The 15,216-nt window shown below is 45.3% G+C and overlaps 2 long non-coding RNA genes across 2 annotated transcripts in view; both read left to right on the forward strand.

The window, feature by feature from the left end:
- The first annotated feature begins 6,714 nt into the window (after positions 1-6,714).
- Positions 6,715-10,515, forward strand: LOC148042412 (uncharacterized). Its single transcript, XR_015695200.1, has 2 exons — positions 6,715-6,797; positions 9,742-10,515. It is a non-coding gene; the product is annotated as an uncharacterized LOC148042412 (long non-coding RNA).
- A 4,621-nt stretch (positions 10,516-15,136) lies between these two features.
- The window catches only part of LOC148042413 (uncharacterized), an 87,386-nt gene continuing 87,306 nt past the window's right edge, over positions 15,137-15,216 (forward strand). The window contains exon 1 of the long non-coding RNA XR_015695199.1: positions 15,137-15,212. This is a non-coding gene — a long non-coding RNA (uncharacterized LOC148042413). The remainder of the gene's footprint in view (positions 15,213-15,216) is intronic.

Genomic DNA, 15,216 nt, shown 5'->3' on the forward strand with positions numbered 1-15,216 from the left:
CTTTATTATCCATGGTTGTCATTATAGAAAAACTAATTCTACTTTGGGCTATTTATCATATGAGATGGGTTGGATGTCTTACTGCAACCTACAGTACAGAGGGCTGAATGCTACAGGACTAAATATAACTTACTTTTGGGAAGATATGGATAAGATTATCGTATGTTGTTAATTACAGACTTGTCAGAGGGAAACAATCAAACTCTCACATGTAGAGCTCAAACTAGCTACTTTATTGTTCCTTGCCAATCGAACAGGAATTTAAACACACTGATAGTTTTTGCCTGGGAAAAACTAGATAAGGTTCAAAGGCATGGGGTGTGTGTGTGTGTGTATCAGACTGATTTTCTTGTATTCACATACCATGCTAATTCTCCACTTGAGCCCTCCTCCCAATGGGATGGTTGCTCTCCAAGAAGTTCTTTAAATCAAGATCTACTTTTTTCATCTGGGAAAACTGGGGATTAAGCAGACCTGAAATCAACTTTGTGGTATCCTTGGTGCTCTCTGAGCTCGATTGTTTCCTTGCAGACATTTCATTACCCAACTAGGTAACGCTGTCAGTGCTCGAGTGCTAAATCTAGTTTTGTTCGCACACCATCTTGTACATGAATTACAATCAAAACATTCGCTGCCTGCAGTATCTTTAAAAAATTACAAAAAGAAAGAGGGATGAGAATGGCAGAAGAGAACAAGTAAACTGAAGCATCAATTTATACCATGACATAGTTGTTATAATCACCAGATTGAGTAAAACTATTTAAGGAAGGGTACGCCCAAAAGAAATGGATTTCTGAACACTGCAATATTTTGAAAGTGGGAAGAAAGGTGCTGTCAGATGACAGTGAGCAGAAAGACCATTCTTATTAGATGAAGACGCTCTTCACACCTTCTCTCCTTCCCCTGCAACCAGACTTCAAAATGTATTTATATACAAATATGCCTTGAAGTGTTGTGATGCATTGGTGTGCTCCTATTAGATTTTAAATCCTGTTACTTTATATTTCAGCTATGCTTCAAAGCAGGACTGGCAAACTACCAGACAAAATATCCATATGTCCACTAGCTCAAACCAGGCAAGTCTCTCACCTGCCATGAATGTCTTAGTCCTGGATTGATGTAACCTGCCTTTCCAACGAAGGCAGCTAAAAACAGAAAAGATACAAAACAAATGAATTGAAAACACCCTTGGCCAGAAGCCTCTGCCAGTGCAAGAGAATGGAGTCAGCTCGGTCTGGTGCAGAGGTTCCCACCGAAGCATCTCTAAAATCCTGATGCCCCACTGTAACATATAATTCTTACTTTACTCAGAAAGTGGACTCTGCCCATGTGGAGGAAGCCTAAAAGGCCATTAACTTGGTTTAAACAAGGTTGAAATTGCCCCCATTAAAAATCAAATTGCCCCCTTTGTAGTGCGTGGGCTACCACGTTGGGAACCACTGGTCTAGTGGTTAAGGCACCAGGTTCAAAAGCTGAAGAGCCGAGATGGCGCAGTGGTTAAATGCAGCACTGCAGGCTACTTCAGCTGACTGCAGTTCTGCAGTTTGGCGGTTCTAATCTCACCAGCTCACGGTTGACTCAGCCTTCCATCCTTCCGAGGTGGGTGAAATGAGGACCCAGACTGTGGGGGCGATATATGCTGACTCTGTAAACCGCTTAGAGAGGGCTGAAAGCCCTATGAAGCGGTGTATAAGTCTGCTATCTATCTATCTATCTATCTATCTATCTATCTATCTATCTATCTATCTATCTATCTATCTCTATCCATCTGTCTGCCTATCTATCCATATCTCCTACCTACCTACCTATCCATCCATCCATATCTCTTATCTATCTATCTATCTATCTATCTATCTATCTAGAGCCGAGGTGGCGCAGTGGTTAAATGCAGCACTGCAGGCCACTTCAGCTGACTGCTAGCTGCAGTTCGGCTGTTCAAATCTCACCAGCTCAGGGTTGACTCAGCCTTCCATCCTTCCGAGGTGGGTGAAATGAGGACCCGGATTGTTGTTGGGGGCAATATATGCTATGAAGCGGTATATAAGTCTAATTGCTATTGCTATTGCTATTCTGTCGCTTAGCCTAATCCACTTCACAGGAGGCTATTGCTATGGGGGGAAATAAGAGGAGGAAAAGAGCATTAGGCATATTTGCAGCCTTGAGTTATTTGTACAAATAATAAAAGAGATACAAATAAATAAAATGTTATGTAATCTGGCATATCGACAAGATACCCATCTCACACAAGTAAGAGAGAGATTTAAAGGATGGGGCGCCTGCTGAAAAGAAGCACATTTTGAGATCTTTTTTAAAAAAATGGTATTTTCTCATCCAGCATTTGGTGTTGGTGCAGCCATATTGATGCCATAAGCACAAGGTAGTTAACCACCTTCCCTTCGGCCGTCTGAATCCTTTGTCCCGTTTAGCCGGGGGGTCAAAATCCAGGACCGGGGAAAGGGAGCCGCCTTGGGGGCCCAGCAGATCCCTCCCCGCCGCCCCCTTTCAACAAACCTCCACGGGCAGCCAGGAGCCCCCTGAAGCCGCAGCAGAGGGAAGGGAAGAGCGGACGGAGGGGAGGAGGAGCTCCGCCGCAGCTCCAGAGGAAAGTAGGGCGAGGAGGGGCCCGGAGCCCCGGGGGACCCTCGCGGCTTTCCCGGCCTTTCCGCGGGGTTGCAAACCCCGACGTTGCAGCTGGGAGACGGGAGGGAGTCGTGCGCCCCCCCCGATCCTCCTCCTTCCCCCCCCCAATGCCCTCCATTGCCGCAGCGCGGTGGGGCTCCGCTCCTTCTGCTCGGCGCACCGTCCCTAAAACAGCCGCGCCACGGGGGGCTCTTCCTGCGGCAAGGCGTGCGAATGGTTTCCCCCCCCCCACCCGCAATGAATCTCCCCCCACGTAGAATCCACAAGTCCCCCCCCCCATTTTACTCAGCCTCGTGTAACCTTATTGCAGTGTTTCCTCCACCTTGGCTACTTGAAGATGTCCGGACTGCAACTCCCAGAATTCCCCAGCCAGCATGGAGAATTGGTCAACGTGATGATGGCTGGCTGGGGCATTCTGGGAGTTGAAGTCCACAGCGTGGACATACCGTGTCTGGTCTAGATTTCCCCCAAGGAGATTATGAGAGGCCATTGATTTTTACCTGATCTACATTTAATAATGTTCAGGGGCGAATTAATGCTATATCAATATATGGTTATGGATTTTTTTTCTTCTTTTAAATCAGTGTTTCCTCAACCTTGGCCACTTGAAGATGTCTGGACTTCAACTCCCAGAATCCCCCAGCCAGCATTCGCTGGCTGGGGGATTCTGGGAGTTGAAGTCCCGGACATCTTCAAGTGGCCAAGGTTGAGGAAACACTGGCCTAGACTTTTAAACGGCGCGAACCTCGCCCTTCCTGGCGCAGACGAAACGGGGCCGCTTAGCGACCTCGGTGGCCAAAACAGCCGCCTGGAGAGACAAAAAAAAACCCCGCATTTCCCCCCCCCCCCGCGGTTGACGTGAGATTGTGTGTCGTCGCCGCCGCCCGCTCCCTACCTTGAGGGCGCTTTAAAGGGCTGCCTCCCATCGGAGGAGTCGACGCTATTTTGGGTTTGGAACCAGATCGAGCCACTTTTATTTACCAACTAACTGGGCCGGGGACTCTTAAGCGACTGGAGCGGAAGGCCAAGAGGCGCCAACGGGCTCCCCTGCCGCCGCCGTCGTCGTCGTTTCCATGAGGCGCCATGGCGGCGCTCAAAATGGCCGCCGCTCAGCTCCCCTCAGTCGTCGCCTCACAAAGCCAAGTTGGGGAGCTGATCCAAGGCGAGGGGCGAGGAGGGGAGGCGGAGAGGCTGCTAGCGGAAGAGCAGCCGGGAAAAAAACGGCTATAAATAATAGAAAAACATGAAACCGGGGGGGGGGCGCGCTGAAGCAGCGAGGGGGAAGAGAAGGGAGGGAGGGAGAAGCCTGGCGGCGGCGGCAAACAGAACAAACTAGCCTAAAGGCTTCCTCGGACTCCAACCAGGGTGTCGTCCCAGGGCTGCGCTGGCTTAAGCTTCCCTTCGGCCGCCCCTCCTCCCTCTTCCCGCCTTGCAGGAGGGGAAATTGGCAAAAAGAAGCAGCCGGGGAGGCGGCGACTGGCGTCGTTGCAATGTGTCCCTCATTGCATTCATCCATTCCCCGAGATTCCCCCGCTTCCTCCTCCTCCTCTCCCTTCCTCCCTGATGCTCAGGCGCTTCGCTCCTCATCTCTGCAATAAGATGCGCGGGGTGGAGTGGAGTTTATATCTATCTATCATCTAATCTATCTATCTATCTATCATCTCTCTCTCTCTCTCTCTCTCTCTCTCTATCTATCTATCTATCTTTCCCCCTCTCTATTATCTCTAATTATCTATCTATCTATCTATCTATCTATCTATCTATCTATCTATCTATCTATCTATCTATCTATCTATCTATCTATCTATCTCTATCATCTATCTATCCCCCTCTCTATTATCTCTAATTATCTATCTATCTATCTATCTATCTATCTATCATCTCTCTCTCTCTCTCTCTCTCTATCTATCTATCTATCTTTCCCCCTCTCTATTATCTCTAATTATCTATCTATCTATCTATCTATCTATCTATCTATCTATCTATCTATCTATCTCTATCATCTATCTATCCCCCTCTCTATTATCTCTAATTATCTATCTATCTATCTATCTATCTATCTATCTATCTATCTATCATCTCTCTCTCTCTCTCTCTCTATCTATCTATCTATCTTTCCCCCTCTCTATTATCTCTAATTATCTATCTATCTATCTATCTATCTATCTATCTATCTATCTATCTATCTATCTATCTATCTATCTATCTATCTATGTCTATCATCTATCCCCCTCTCTATTATCTCTAATTATCTATCTATCTATCTATCATCTATCTATCTATCTATCTATCATCTCTCTCTCTCTCTATCTATCTATCTTTCCCCCTCTCTATAATCTCTAATTATCTATCTATCTATCTATCTATCTATCTATCTATCTATCCCCCTCTCTATTATCTCTAATTATCTATCTATCTATCTATCTATCTATCTATCTATCTATCTATCTATCTCTATCATCTATCTATCCCCCTCTCTATTATCTCTAATTATCTATCTATCTATCTATCTATCATCTCTCTCTCTATCTATCTATCTATCTTTCCCCCTCTCTATTATCTCTAATTATCTATCTATCTATCTATCTATCTATCTATCTATCTATCTATCTATCTATCTATCTATCATCTCTCTCTCTCTCTCTCTCTCTATCTATCTTTCCCCCTCTCTATAATCTCTAATTATCTATCTATCTATCTATCTATCTATCTATCTATCTATCTATCTATCTATCTCTATCAGTGTTTCTCAACCTTGGCAACTTGAAGATGTCCGGACTTCAACTCCCAGAATTCCCCAGCCAGCGAATGCTGGCTGGGGAATTCTGGGAGTTGAAGTCCGGACATCTTCCAAGTGGCCAAGGATGAGAAACACTTGATCTAAAGGCTTCGCTGGAGCCAGACTGAGCCGAGGGCGGTTGGCTGTCAATATCCCCAGGTTGAAATACATTTACAGGCTTTTTGGGGGGAGGGAAGAGGAAGGAGAGGACCGGGGAAAGAGGCGGAGGGTGGACGGGGCGAGTGGGAGGCGTGTTGCGGCGCTGCCGCCGCTGCTGCTGCTGCTACCCAGGGAGGAGGGAGACTTCTGCCTTCCTCTGGAAGAGAATATAAGGAAGATCGGGGGATGGGAAGCGCTGGGTTTGCCTTTGCTGCGCCCGATCCAGCGAGTGAACCGATAACAACGAGGAAGGGAGTGGAAAGCCGGACTTGTTTGCAAGTTTAATAACATTTATATATGTTATTAAATGTTAGGACTCCGGGCGGCTTACAGTACAGAAATAAATAAATAAATAAAATAAAATAGAGGGAAAGAAAAGATAGATTTAAAAAACAGCACACCGTGCACTCCCGCTCTAAATGGGGCTCGACCGTATTTTGCAAACCCCAGAATTAACTGAAATGCAGTCGCTGGAATTACGCTACAAGCCCCCCCCCCCCCCCCCCGAGGCTTACTGGCGTCTTGGAGGGGGGGGGAATCTGCCCTTGTGCAGACGACCCCCTCCTCCCACCCCCCTCCCCAAGCAAGGGAGGGGAAGTAAAATAGGAAAACAAGCGATATGTTCGTAACACCGCTTAGGACAGAGGTCTTCCAACGTGGGAACTTTTTTAAGACTTGTGCAACCACCTAGAATTCTGAGAGTTGCAGCTAAAGATGAAGCTGTCAAGTTTGGGGGACCCCTGGCTTAAGGGGGGGGTTAAAAGGCCGGGAGGGGCTCCTTTAAGCCTATTTTTAAAACGCCGCATCCGCTCCTCTTTTGCTTAGTGATGCGCGCTTTTGGAATCGCCCGCCCCCCGTTTAGTGGTCCGGATGTCACGGCCACTTATAACGGAGCCCCCCCCGTCTTGGAGGCGGCGGCGGGAGGAGAATCAGTGTTTCTCAACCTTGGCGACTTTGAAGTCCCGTGGACTTCAACTCCCAGAATCCCCCAGCCAGCATAGCTGGCTGGGGTAATTCTGGGAGTTGAAGTCCACGGGACTTCAAAGTCGCCAAGGTTGAGAAACACTTGATTCTTCCTCCGTGACGACACGCGCGCCTCCGTCCCCTTGCCTCGCTCGCTGGTGGCGATGGGGAAAGCAGCCCCTGGGTCTCCTGGAGAGACAGGAAGATACGGACGACCTTTCTATTGATTTTTCTTTTTCTTAAATGGAAGCAGACTGTAAGCGATCCCCGTTCTTTGCTCCGCAGAACATCCGATGCGGCGCCCAAGAAAAAGGCCGCTTAGGCGTCACTCAAGGTCTGCGGGCGCGCGGGCGCGCGCGGGGGCGCGTGCCCAGGTTCCAAGCGCCGCCGAGAGCAGGCTGGGTTTTTCCCCCCTGAATAGCCGGACGCCGCCGCTATTGATCCCTGCTTCGTGCAGGAGCGGTAGCAGCGGCCCAACTGGAGGATAGGCAGAAAGAAAGAAGGAAGAAAGAAAGAAAGAAAGAAAGAAAGAAAGAAAGAAAGAAAGAAAGAAAGAAAGAAAGAGGAAGGAAGGAGGGAAGGAAAGAAAGAGGAAGGAAGGAAGGAAAAGCCGAAAGAGAGAGAGAGAGAGGTGGGTGGAGGAACAGGGGTGGACCGAAAACGACCCTGCGCAGAGGTAGAAGATACTCCTAGGGGTATCATACGGGCTGCTGCTACTCACATAGGTTGAAAACGCGGCTCCCTGCTTAAAAGGGGAGCCGGGCGGTGCAGGGACAAATGAGGCGTCTGCGTCCTCTTTGGATTAATATCTGTCTAAACGTATAACTGGAAACGGTTTGTATGCGCAGCGCGCTTATAGCTGCCTGCGCGCTGATAGGGAGGCGCGCGCGCGCACTGGGGTTTTAACCAAAATGCGCCTGCAATTAAAAAAAATATATTGGCTCGCAATAGCTGGGGAAGTTTAAAAAAAAACCCACTTCATCCACCGTCAAAATAATCTGGGACACGTGGAGGAATATCATTTTTATGGCAAAACGTTTGCGTGTAAGGAAGTACGTCCCCCGCCTCCCCCAAAAAGGGGGGGTTAAACCGTTAAAGAATTCCCGTTGGAACAAAACCAAAACGGTTTGACCCCCCCCCCTCCTCTCGGTCCTCGTCTCTGCCCCATGCGGGGGGTTTATTTGTCTTTCCCCCCCGCCCAGCCTCCAAAGAGCTGCGTTTTCGGACATCCTTGGAGTTTCATGCATCTCGAACGTGCACGGTGGACACACAGAGCAAGGGCGTTGCAGGAGCAAGTGGCTTTTTCAATTAGCGGCGGCGATGCTTGGTGGTGCCTAATGGGCGACATTAGATACCTAAGTCTCTCTCGCTCCGCCACTCCTCGCCCACCCACCCACACCCCCACCCACGCGCGCGTCTTCTGCATGCTTTTTCTCCCGACGGAGGACGTGGCGTTGAAACGATTGGGGCTCCTTCCTCCCATCCCTTGCCTCGAAATGCGTCTCTCGTCTAAATAGCTGGCAATAATTCCTTCCAGCCTGTTAATAGAAGCGTCTTCCAGCGGGGGTTTTTTTTAGTGGTGGGGGGAGAAATCTCCGGAAAGAGAGAAAGCGTTTCACAATAACTGCTTGTCAGCCTGACAGACTGGAGCTGTGAACAATATACAATTAAGGGAGGGGGGGGAGACGGAGGGAAGGAAGGAAGGGGAAATCATTATGCGGAGGAGGAGGGAGAGGAGGAGCGGGGGGGGGCAGAGGAGGGGGTTGGGGCCGCTCAGCCCTTTTCATCTTTGGGGAGGGGAGGGGGCGAAGAAGACGAAGGGGAAGCCATGCTGGGGAGATGCTGCATTGAGCGGGCGGCTTTGCCAAGCGAAGGGCATCGCGTGGGCTTCCGAGCTCTGCCGATACGCCAGCCTTGCCGTTCTCCTTCGAATCCCCTTCGTCGGGATCGCCCTGGGGCCAGCCTCGGGACCCCCTGGACCTCGGGGACCGGGCGGGCAGACCCAGTTCAAAGCCCCAGCGTTTCTGGGTTGTCTTTTCGGGGAGGGTGGGTGGGGGGGTGAGTCAGAGGGAAAGAGGAGGGGAGGAGATCCTTTAAGGGAAAGAGAATGAAATAACGCACAATTAGAAGAGGGAGATCTGGGGAGACCTTGTCTCTGAACTCGGAGGAATGGCCCCGTGTGCCTCCCATCTGCTGACGTGGGTTGTTTTTTTGTTCCCTTGCAGCCCTTCCTCCTTCCTTCCTTCCTCCCTCCCTTCCTTCCTTCCTTCCTTCCTCCCTTCCTTCCTCCCTTGCTTTCTACCTGATAAGTAGCTGGGGGGTTGGGGGGGTGGGAGGCTGGGCTACCTGATTCAGCCGCAGACTTTGATTTGTGGGATTGACAACCTTATTATGCAGCCAGGCTTATTATTGATATTATTCCCTTCTCGGTTGCCATGACCACCTTGTGAGAGACATTCAATTTTCTCTCTTCCATCATCATTATCTATGAGGCCATCTGTTGTGGAAAATGAATTCAGCCTCATTTGCATGACTGATAAGCAATTTTTTTTATCTATTTAACAGAAGGTCATATGCCGGGGATTGGGAGCTGGTGGGGAAAAAAAGGAGAGGGGGAGGGAGAGTAGTACATGGAGGGAAGAGGGGGGGGGAGAGAGTGTGCATTGGGGGTCTATGTGGAAGTGAAACAGATCCCTGTAGGCCTCCTTGTCTTTCCTTCTGAATTTGTCATCCCTGCCAGGAGATGTTACTCTTCTGCCCACCCTCCCTCCCCTCGTTCTTGCACACTAAACTGTGGGTGAGAGGATGCTGCTTTTCTCTTCATCATTCAAGCCTTCCCCTCCATTTTTTAGTTGAGGAGGGAAGCGTTCAGTTTTCTTTATTTAAAAATGTCGGAAGGTGGTGGTTTTTTTTTTTTTAGTAATCCGTGAAGGGGGAAAAGGAAGCTTTCTGGGCATTCTTCATGCTGTGTATCAAATTTGTATTATTCCTTTCACTTTTTCCTTTTATTTCCTTCCTCCCTGCTTTCCTTTACCATTTTGGCATTTCATATACTTTGCTTATGATGGTAAATGAAGGTTGTGGACGGTGCTCAACTGAGGGATGATTTCCTAAAGTAAACCAGAACTCTAGATTTTGCTTCATTTCGTTTTATACTTGCCTTGTTTACTTCACCTCCCCATTTCTCTCATTTTTAACAGGGTATTTGCTGGGCTGTCCAGAGGACTCAGGAAAAGCCTAAAGTAATACGAGGGCAAGATATAATTCTATCAAAGTATTATTTTGCATGAATGAAGCTTCTTTCTTATATCAAATAATGCGTGCTGCAGATTAGCTGATTAATAACAAACTTTAATACATTTGTTATACAGCGCTAAGTTCACAGTTCACATTTATAGTTGCCAAAAGCAGATTATGCTTTTTAGACCAACATACAGATTTTTAAAACTGTTCTGATAAAGTTTGGTGGCCTACATATTTGTCAACAAATCAAAACAGAATAGATGTACATATTTAAGTTTTGTAGTGAAAAATAATTAATTCAGTTATCACTGTATGAGAAAATACTGCTATTCTCCTTAAATTCTTGATTTTGGCAGTGTTCATTCTGAAAACAGTTGAGATTTTCCAAAATGTGATAAATATTTGAAATTTTTATTTAGATTTATTTGTACAACAGAAGTATGCATTTATGTAATGATGCATTAATACTAAATCTATGTTCTTTCTGAACTTGCTATAAAAAAGATGACATACCAAAACGTAACTTAAGGTTTCTTTCCCTCAAATGGTCATGGAACAAAATTGTTACTGCTGTACATAAAATAGGGAGATAATGAATTGTATTTAGACTTGGTCATACTTAAATAGACTCATAATCAATCAGACAAGTTAATAATGGTTATGATTGTCTGAATACAACCCAATATAATTATCATTTTTGAATGTCAAAATAAAAAGTATTTCTATGCCAATTTTGTAAATATTCTTTCACAGTATACGCAGTGTCCTTTTTTTTACTGTTTTACAAAAAGTTCAGTTTCATGAAGTTCCTTGGTGAGGTTGAGTGCCCCCCCCCCTTTGGATTCTGTGGATCTGTTTATTTTCATTCCCATCCATTTTGGGGTCATCCTTGCCATCTTCATTCTTCAGTTTTGTTATTGTCACATTTTCCCTTGTTTTTTAAGTTTTATTTGTACCCACCCAGAGTAATTGGAAGTCAATAATAATAAAATTGAATAAATTAAATTAATAAAATAATAATGAAAAATTCCCAATGCCTTATAATTGGAACATTAAAAAAAAAGAAACTGAAGGCCTCTGAAAACAAGATGAACAGTGGACTGCCTAGTTAGCTGCTGCAAGAAGATTGTACAGATTGACATTGGCATGACAATAGCAAAAATGGTTCATTGGAAGATCTGCAAGAAATAACATTTCCTGCAAGGAAAATCTGATGGGACCATAAAATATAAAGAAATGGAGAAACACACAGAGACAAAGAGACCTATAGAAAGTAGAATCACTAGCAAAAAAAAAAACAAAAAGGTAGAACCAATAGTAATAGGTGCCCCGGGTGCATGGAACACCATTGGCATTGCCACCATCAGTCAAATGTAAAAGACAACTATATTTGGAATAACTCATGTTAGTAATATTAAACGATTTTATTAATAAGTTGGATATCCTACATGTAAACTCAAAAGTAAAACCTCTAATTATAGGCTTACTCCCAGGTAAGTGGTATAGGCTTGTATGTCTTATCATAATAAAGGCTGAACAGATTGAGAGGGGAAGCATGAGAAATCATTCTCTCCTCAGTTGGTAACAGCTGCAGTAGCTTTAAAAAATTAACAGTTGTGAAAGTTTGAAGGCTTGCTTTTTAACTATTTGAGATGGACTTTCACTTTGTGTAAGCTGTGATGGAGTTCAAATGCCTTGCAAAGAAGGATGGAGGAGGAAAAGATACAATATTTTAAAAGAAAAGCCACCAGAGGTAAATGCACTTGGTTTTCTTTCCCTGCCCCCATAAAAGTTAATTACCAAGCTTGGTTGGATTCCTCCTTGTCACCCTGACATTTGACTGCTGCTAATTCACTGATTAATCTCATTAATGTGATTATGGAGGGATTTGGAGTTGGCTGCCATTGTTCTGCAGATAGTGTTTTTCGGAGTGCCTGTCACCTCATTCAGTTTTGCTGTGATTTCCCCCCCCCCCTCCTCCTCCTCCTCCTCCCTCCTCCTCCTCCTCGGAAGGATGTTCGAGCTGCCTTCCCCTTTCAGCACCAGGAGCTGTCCGCTGCTGATAGTAATTACTCTGAGCCCTGACTTCCTATTAGCTTACTGGAAAATAAGAAAGTAGCTCACTTTTCATCACCTTCCTTAACGACTTGCTACAAAGAGCAGGTTAACCATGAGAAAATACTTAGTCACTAGCACTACGCATACACTTGAAGGGGAAAAAATAAAACATGTTCACTTTTATCCTTAATTCCCCCCCTTGCTTTCATTTTTCTGTAGCCTATAAAATGTTGGGGTGATAATGTTGCAGAATTTGCCTATTATTTTCACCGTTTTTTATTTAAGACAAGATCATTTACTTCTCTGGTTTCCCTTCAATAGCTTTTCATTTCTTTAGAAGAGCCCATTTTGAACAAACGGCACTCCTTTTTCTCCTTCAAATGTGAATACTCTTGCTGGCGTTAACTCAGCTCTTCAAAACTCCTTGTTCCTCTAACAGCCAGGGCTCTTATAAATGGCTTCTCACCACATTTACATGTCATCCCCTCCTCCCGTTGCTAGGATCTCTCTGTCATAAATCCACACTCACATTCACATTGATTGAACCTGAGAGATTCTGTTTACGTTAACATTTCAACAGTTCAGCAAAATATTAGCAGAGATGTTTGTTTCCAGAAATGGATCTCGGTTTTCGTTGTGCAGAGCTAACGCTCCATTCGTATCCCCAGCTAAATCTCCAGAAACGCTGTTTGAAATACGATGCTTTGAGAAGAACATCCGTGCAAGATCAACCAAACTCTGCTGCTTTACTTTATCATGAGATGCTGTGGCCACGCATGTGCAGTAACTTTTCCAACCTATTTTGAATATCCTTTCTGTTCTTCAAGTCATGTGCCACTATACTGAATATTTCAAGCCGTGATTAGACTCCACCGTGTTTAGAGTTTTCTCTGAATTTAACAGAATTATGGAGGCAATTAAGTGTGCAAATTAATTATTTACTCCAAACTGAAAAGTAGTTTTATGAGTAGTTTACTCAGTAGTATCAAGCATATTATGTCTTTGGGGTTATGGATAGTTTTGTGCACATACACCATTGAGAATATAGTATATCAAGAAAGAATTGAAAAGCGTCTAGAATATGTTTTTGATATTGACATCTAATATTTGGTATTGAATGGAAACTGTTCACAGTTGGGCATTCCCATTCAGATTTATCTTTACATCTGTACTCTGAATTGAAATTTTGGGGTACCTCTCATTCAGGCCTTCTTATACATAAAGGAAATACTGTTTTCAACCATAGGCTTAAATAGAATAAACTGTATTAATCATATTGCATGGCAATCAGACTACTGTAGGTGCTGCTTTCTCATGATAGCTGCATAATTTAAACTTGTGTCCCCTGTTTTCTCTGGCAGACTGGAAAGCAGAGACCAAAAGGTATATAAAGGTCAAAGGTGTCCAAGGAATATCTGGGATTATTGCATATGCAGTTTTCTTAAGGGGTTTATTTGTGGCTGGTTGTGTAGTTCTGTAGTCATGTAGGGATCACTGTCACGTCTCAATTGAAGCCACCACCACCACCTAATTTCAAAACCATTTACTCAAGAGGAGAACAAGTTTCCCTTTCAAGTAAATTGTACTCACAAGTAAAAATAATTTTATATTAAACCAAAGGAAGAATGCTCATCTTACCTGTTTCTCTATATCTATCAAATTGCACCCCAAAGGCCACATGATGACACCCCCATTGCAATGTATGTTCAGTGATGGGGCTGAATCTGCATATCTGCTACAATTATAATGTTATTCTGAAAATGTTTCTGAATACTGATTTTGTGTGGATCATTAATAGAGAAGTAAAGTTTCAGGGTAGAATTTATCAGTTCTGAAGAAGTGGGAAAGTTATAATTTTAGCACCAAGCTCCTAATCATATTTTACAGAAATAAAATACTGGTGGTATAATAATGTATATACAAAACAGGATTTCAATACCTTTATGCTATTTTAAATTATCAGCATTTCAGAAAAAGAAAAGTAGGACTGATCTCAAACTTCAGATGCCTTTAAAGTACCATTGGTATCTTCCCTCTTCCCATTGTTTAAACTATAGATTTGGACAAGAGATCACATAATTTATCTCATAAAGACTAAATTGCTATCTGCAATCTGCAATTCAATATATATCAGTCTACTGCTCCAGCATTCAATAGGTCTTACTTGAGTAGTACTTAAATGCTTCAGCCTTATTTTGTAGCTTTCACTTGTGAATCTACTTTTAGAATCAACTAGGATGAGATCAGGAATTTGAACTAGCCTTAAGTAGTGGGGCTTAGTATCCCTGCCTTTCTTTCTGTACCTTCAGATCACCCGCAGTCTGGGATTCGATTCTAGGTCACAGGAAGTGTGATTTCCAGCTAGAAGTGCGAATCCCAAGATTCCTAATTTTAGTAAATACAGGAAATTGCTCTTCCACTATTAAACCGAGTGAGATTTTATCTGAGCAGTTAACAATTTGTTTCATCTTATACTTCACATCTCTTTTTAGTCCAGAATCTAAGATTCTAAGCGCATTTATTTAAAAACTCCGTTTAATCTGGTGATCCCGATTGCCTCCGAATGTAGCTGATAGGCATTTCTTTTTGAGGAGCAGAATCAAAGGACCCCAGTGGCCCCCGTTTTTGAGACCGCGTGCCCGAGAACTGGGCTCTCCGCCGTCTTCAGATTAGAAGCGCTCCTTAAAAACAAGCCTCTTCCTCCTCCTCCAAGCCTTTTCCTAAATGAGGGCTGTCTCTCCAGCCAGACTACTGTAGCTTTTGGGCGTAATAAAGGAAGCCCCGGGAGGATCCGAGGATGTTGTCAGAAGTGGGGGAGGTGAAAGAAATGCAGGTGTGTGTGTGAGAGAGAGGGGGGGGAGGGAGGGCTGAAATCCTTTTTGCTTCTTGGGGAAACACTTCGGTTGTCCTGCCTTTAACCTGTTCAAGTCCAGAGAGAGAGAGAGAGAAAGAGAGAGAGATCTAGTGCTGCGTTTTGGAGCTGCAAGCAAAGGCGCACATAGAGGCACCCACAGACACACACACACACAGAGAAAGAGAGCGAGGGCTGGCGGGGTTTGTTAGCAAAGTTTCCCTTCCGCAGCGGCGCCGTCTGTGGAGCTGCTGTCGGGAGAGCCCAGGAGGGAAGCGAAGGGCGGGCTGGGCTCCAGCAAGGCTTTGCCTTCCCTTCAGACTGCAGTGCGAGCTGGGAAGGGAATCGCCAGCCACTCTCGGCCGCAGCGGCGCCCGCTTCGGGCTTCTCCCCAGCGCCTCCAGCAGCCGCGGGGGAGAGGGAGAGGGAGAGGGAGGGCGGGCTGGCCGGAGGAGGGCTGCGCTGGGCGACTTCCCGCGCGGGGGGTCGTCTGAAGCCCCCTCCGCCGTCGCAAGAGCGGTCA

Source organism: Thamnophis sirtalis, unplaced genomic scaffold (genome assembly GCF_051295495.1).
Source record: "Thamnophis sirtalis isolate CommonGarterSnake01/CBP01778 unplaced genomic scaffold, rThaSir2_p1.2 scaffold_16, whole genome shotgun sequence".
In the NCBI taxonomy this organism is placed as follows: Eukaryota; Metazoa; Chordata; class Lepidosauria; order Squamata; family Natricidae; genus Thamnophis; species Thamnophis sirtalis.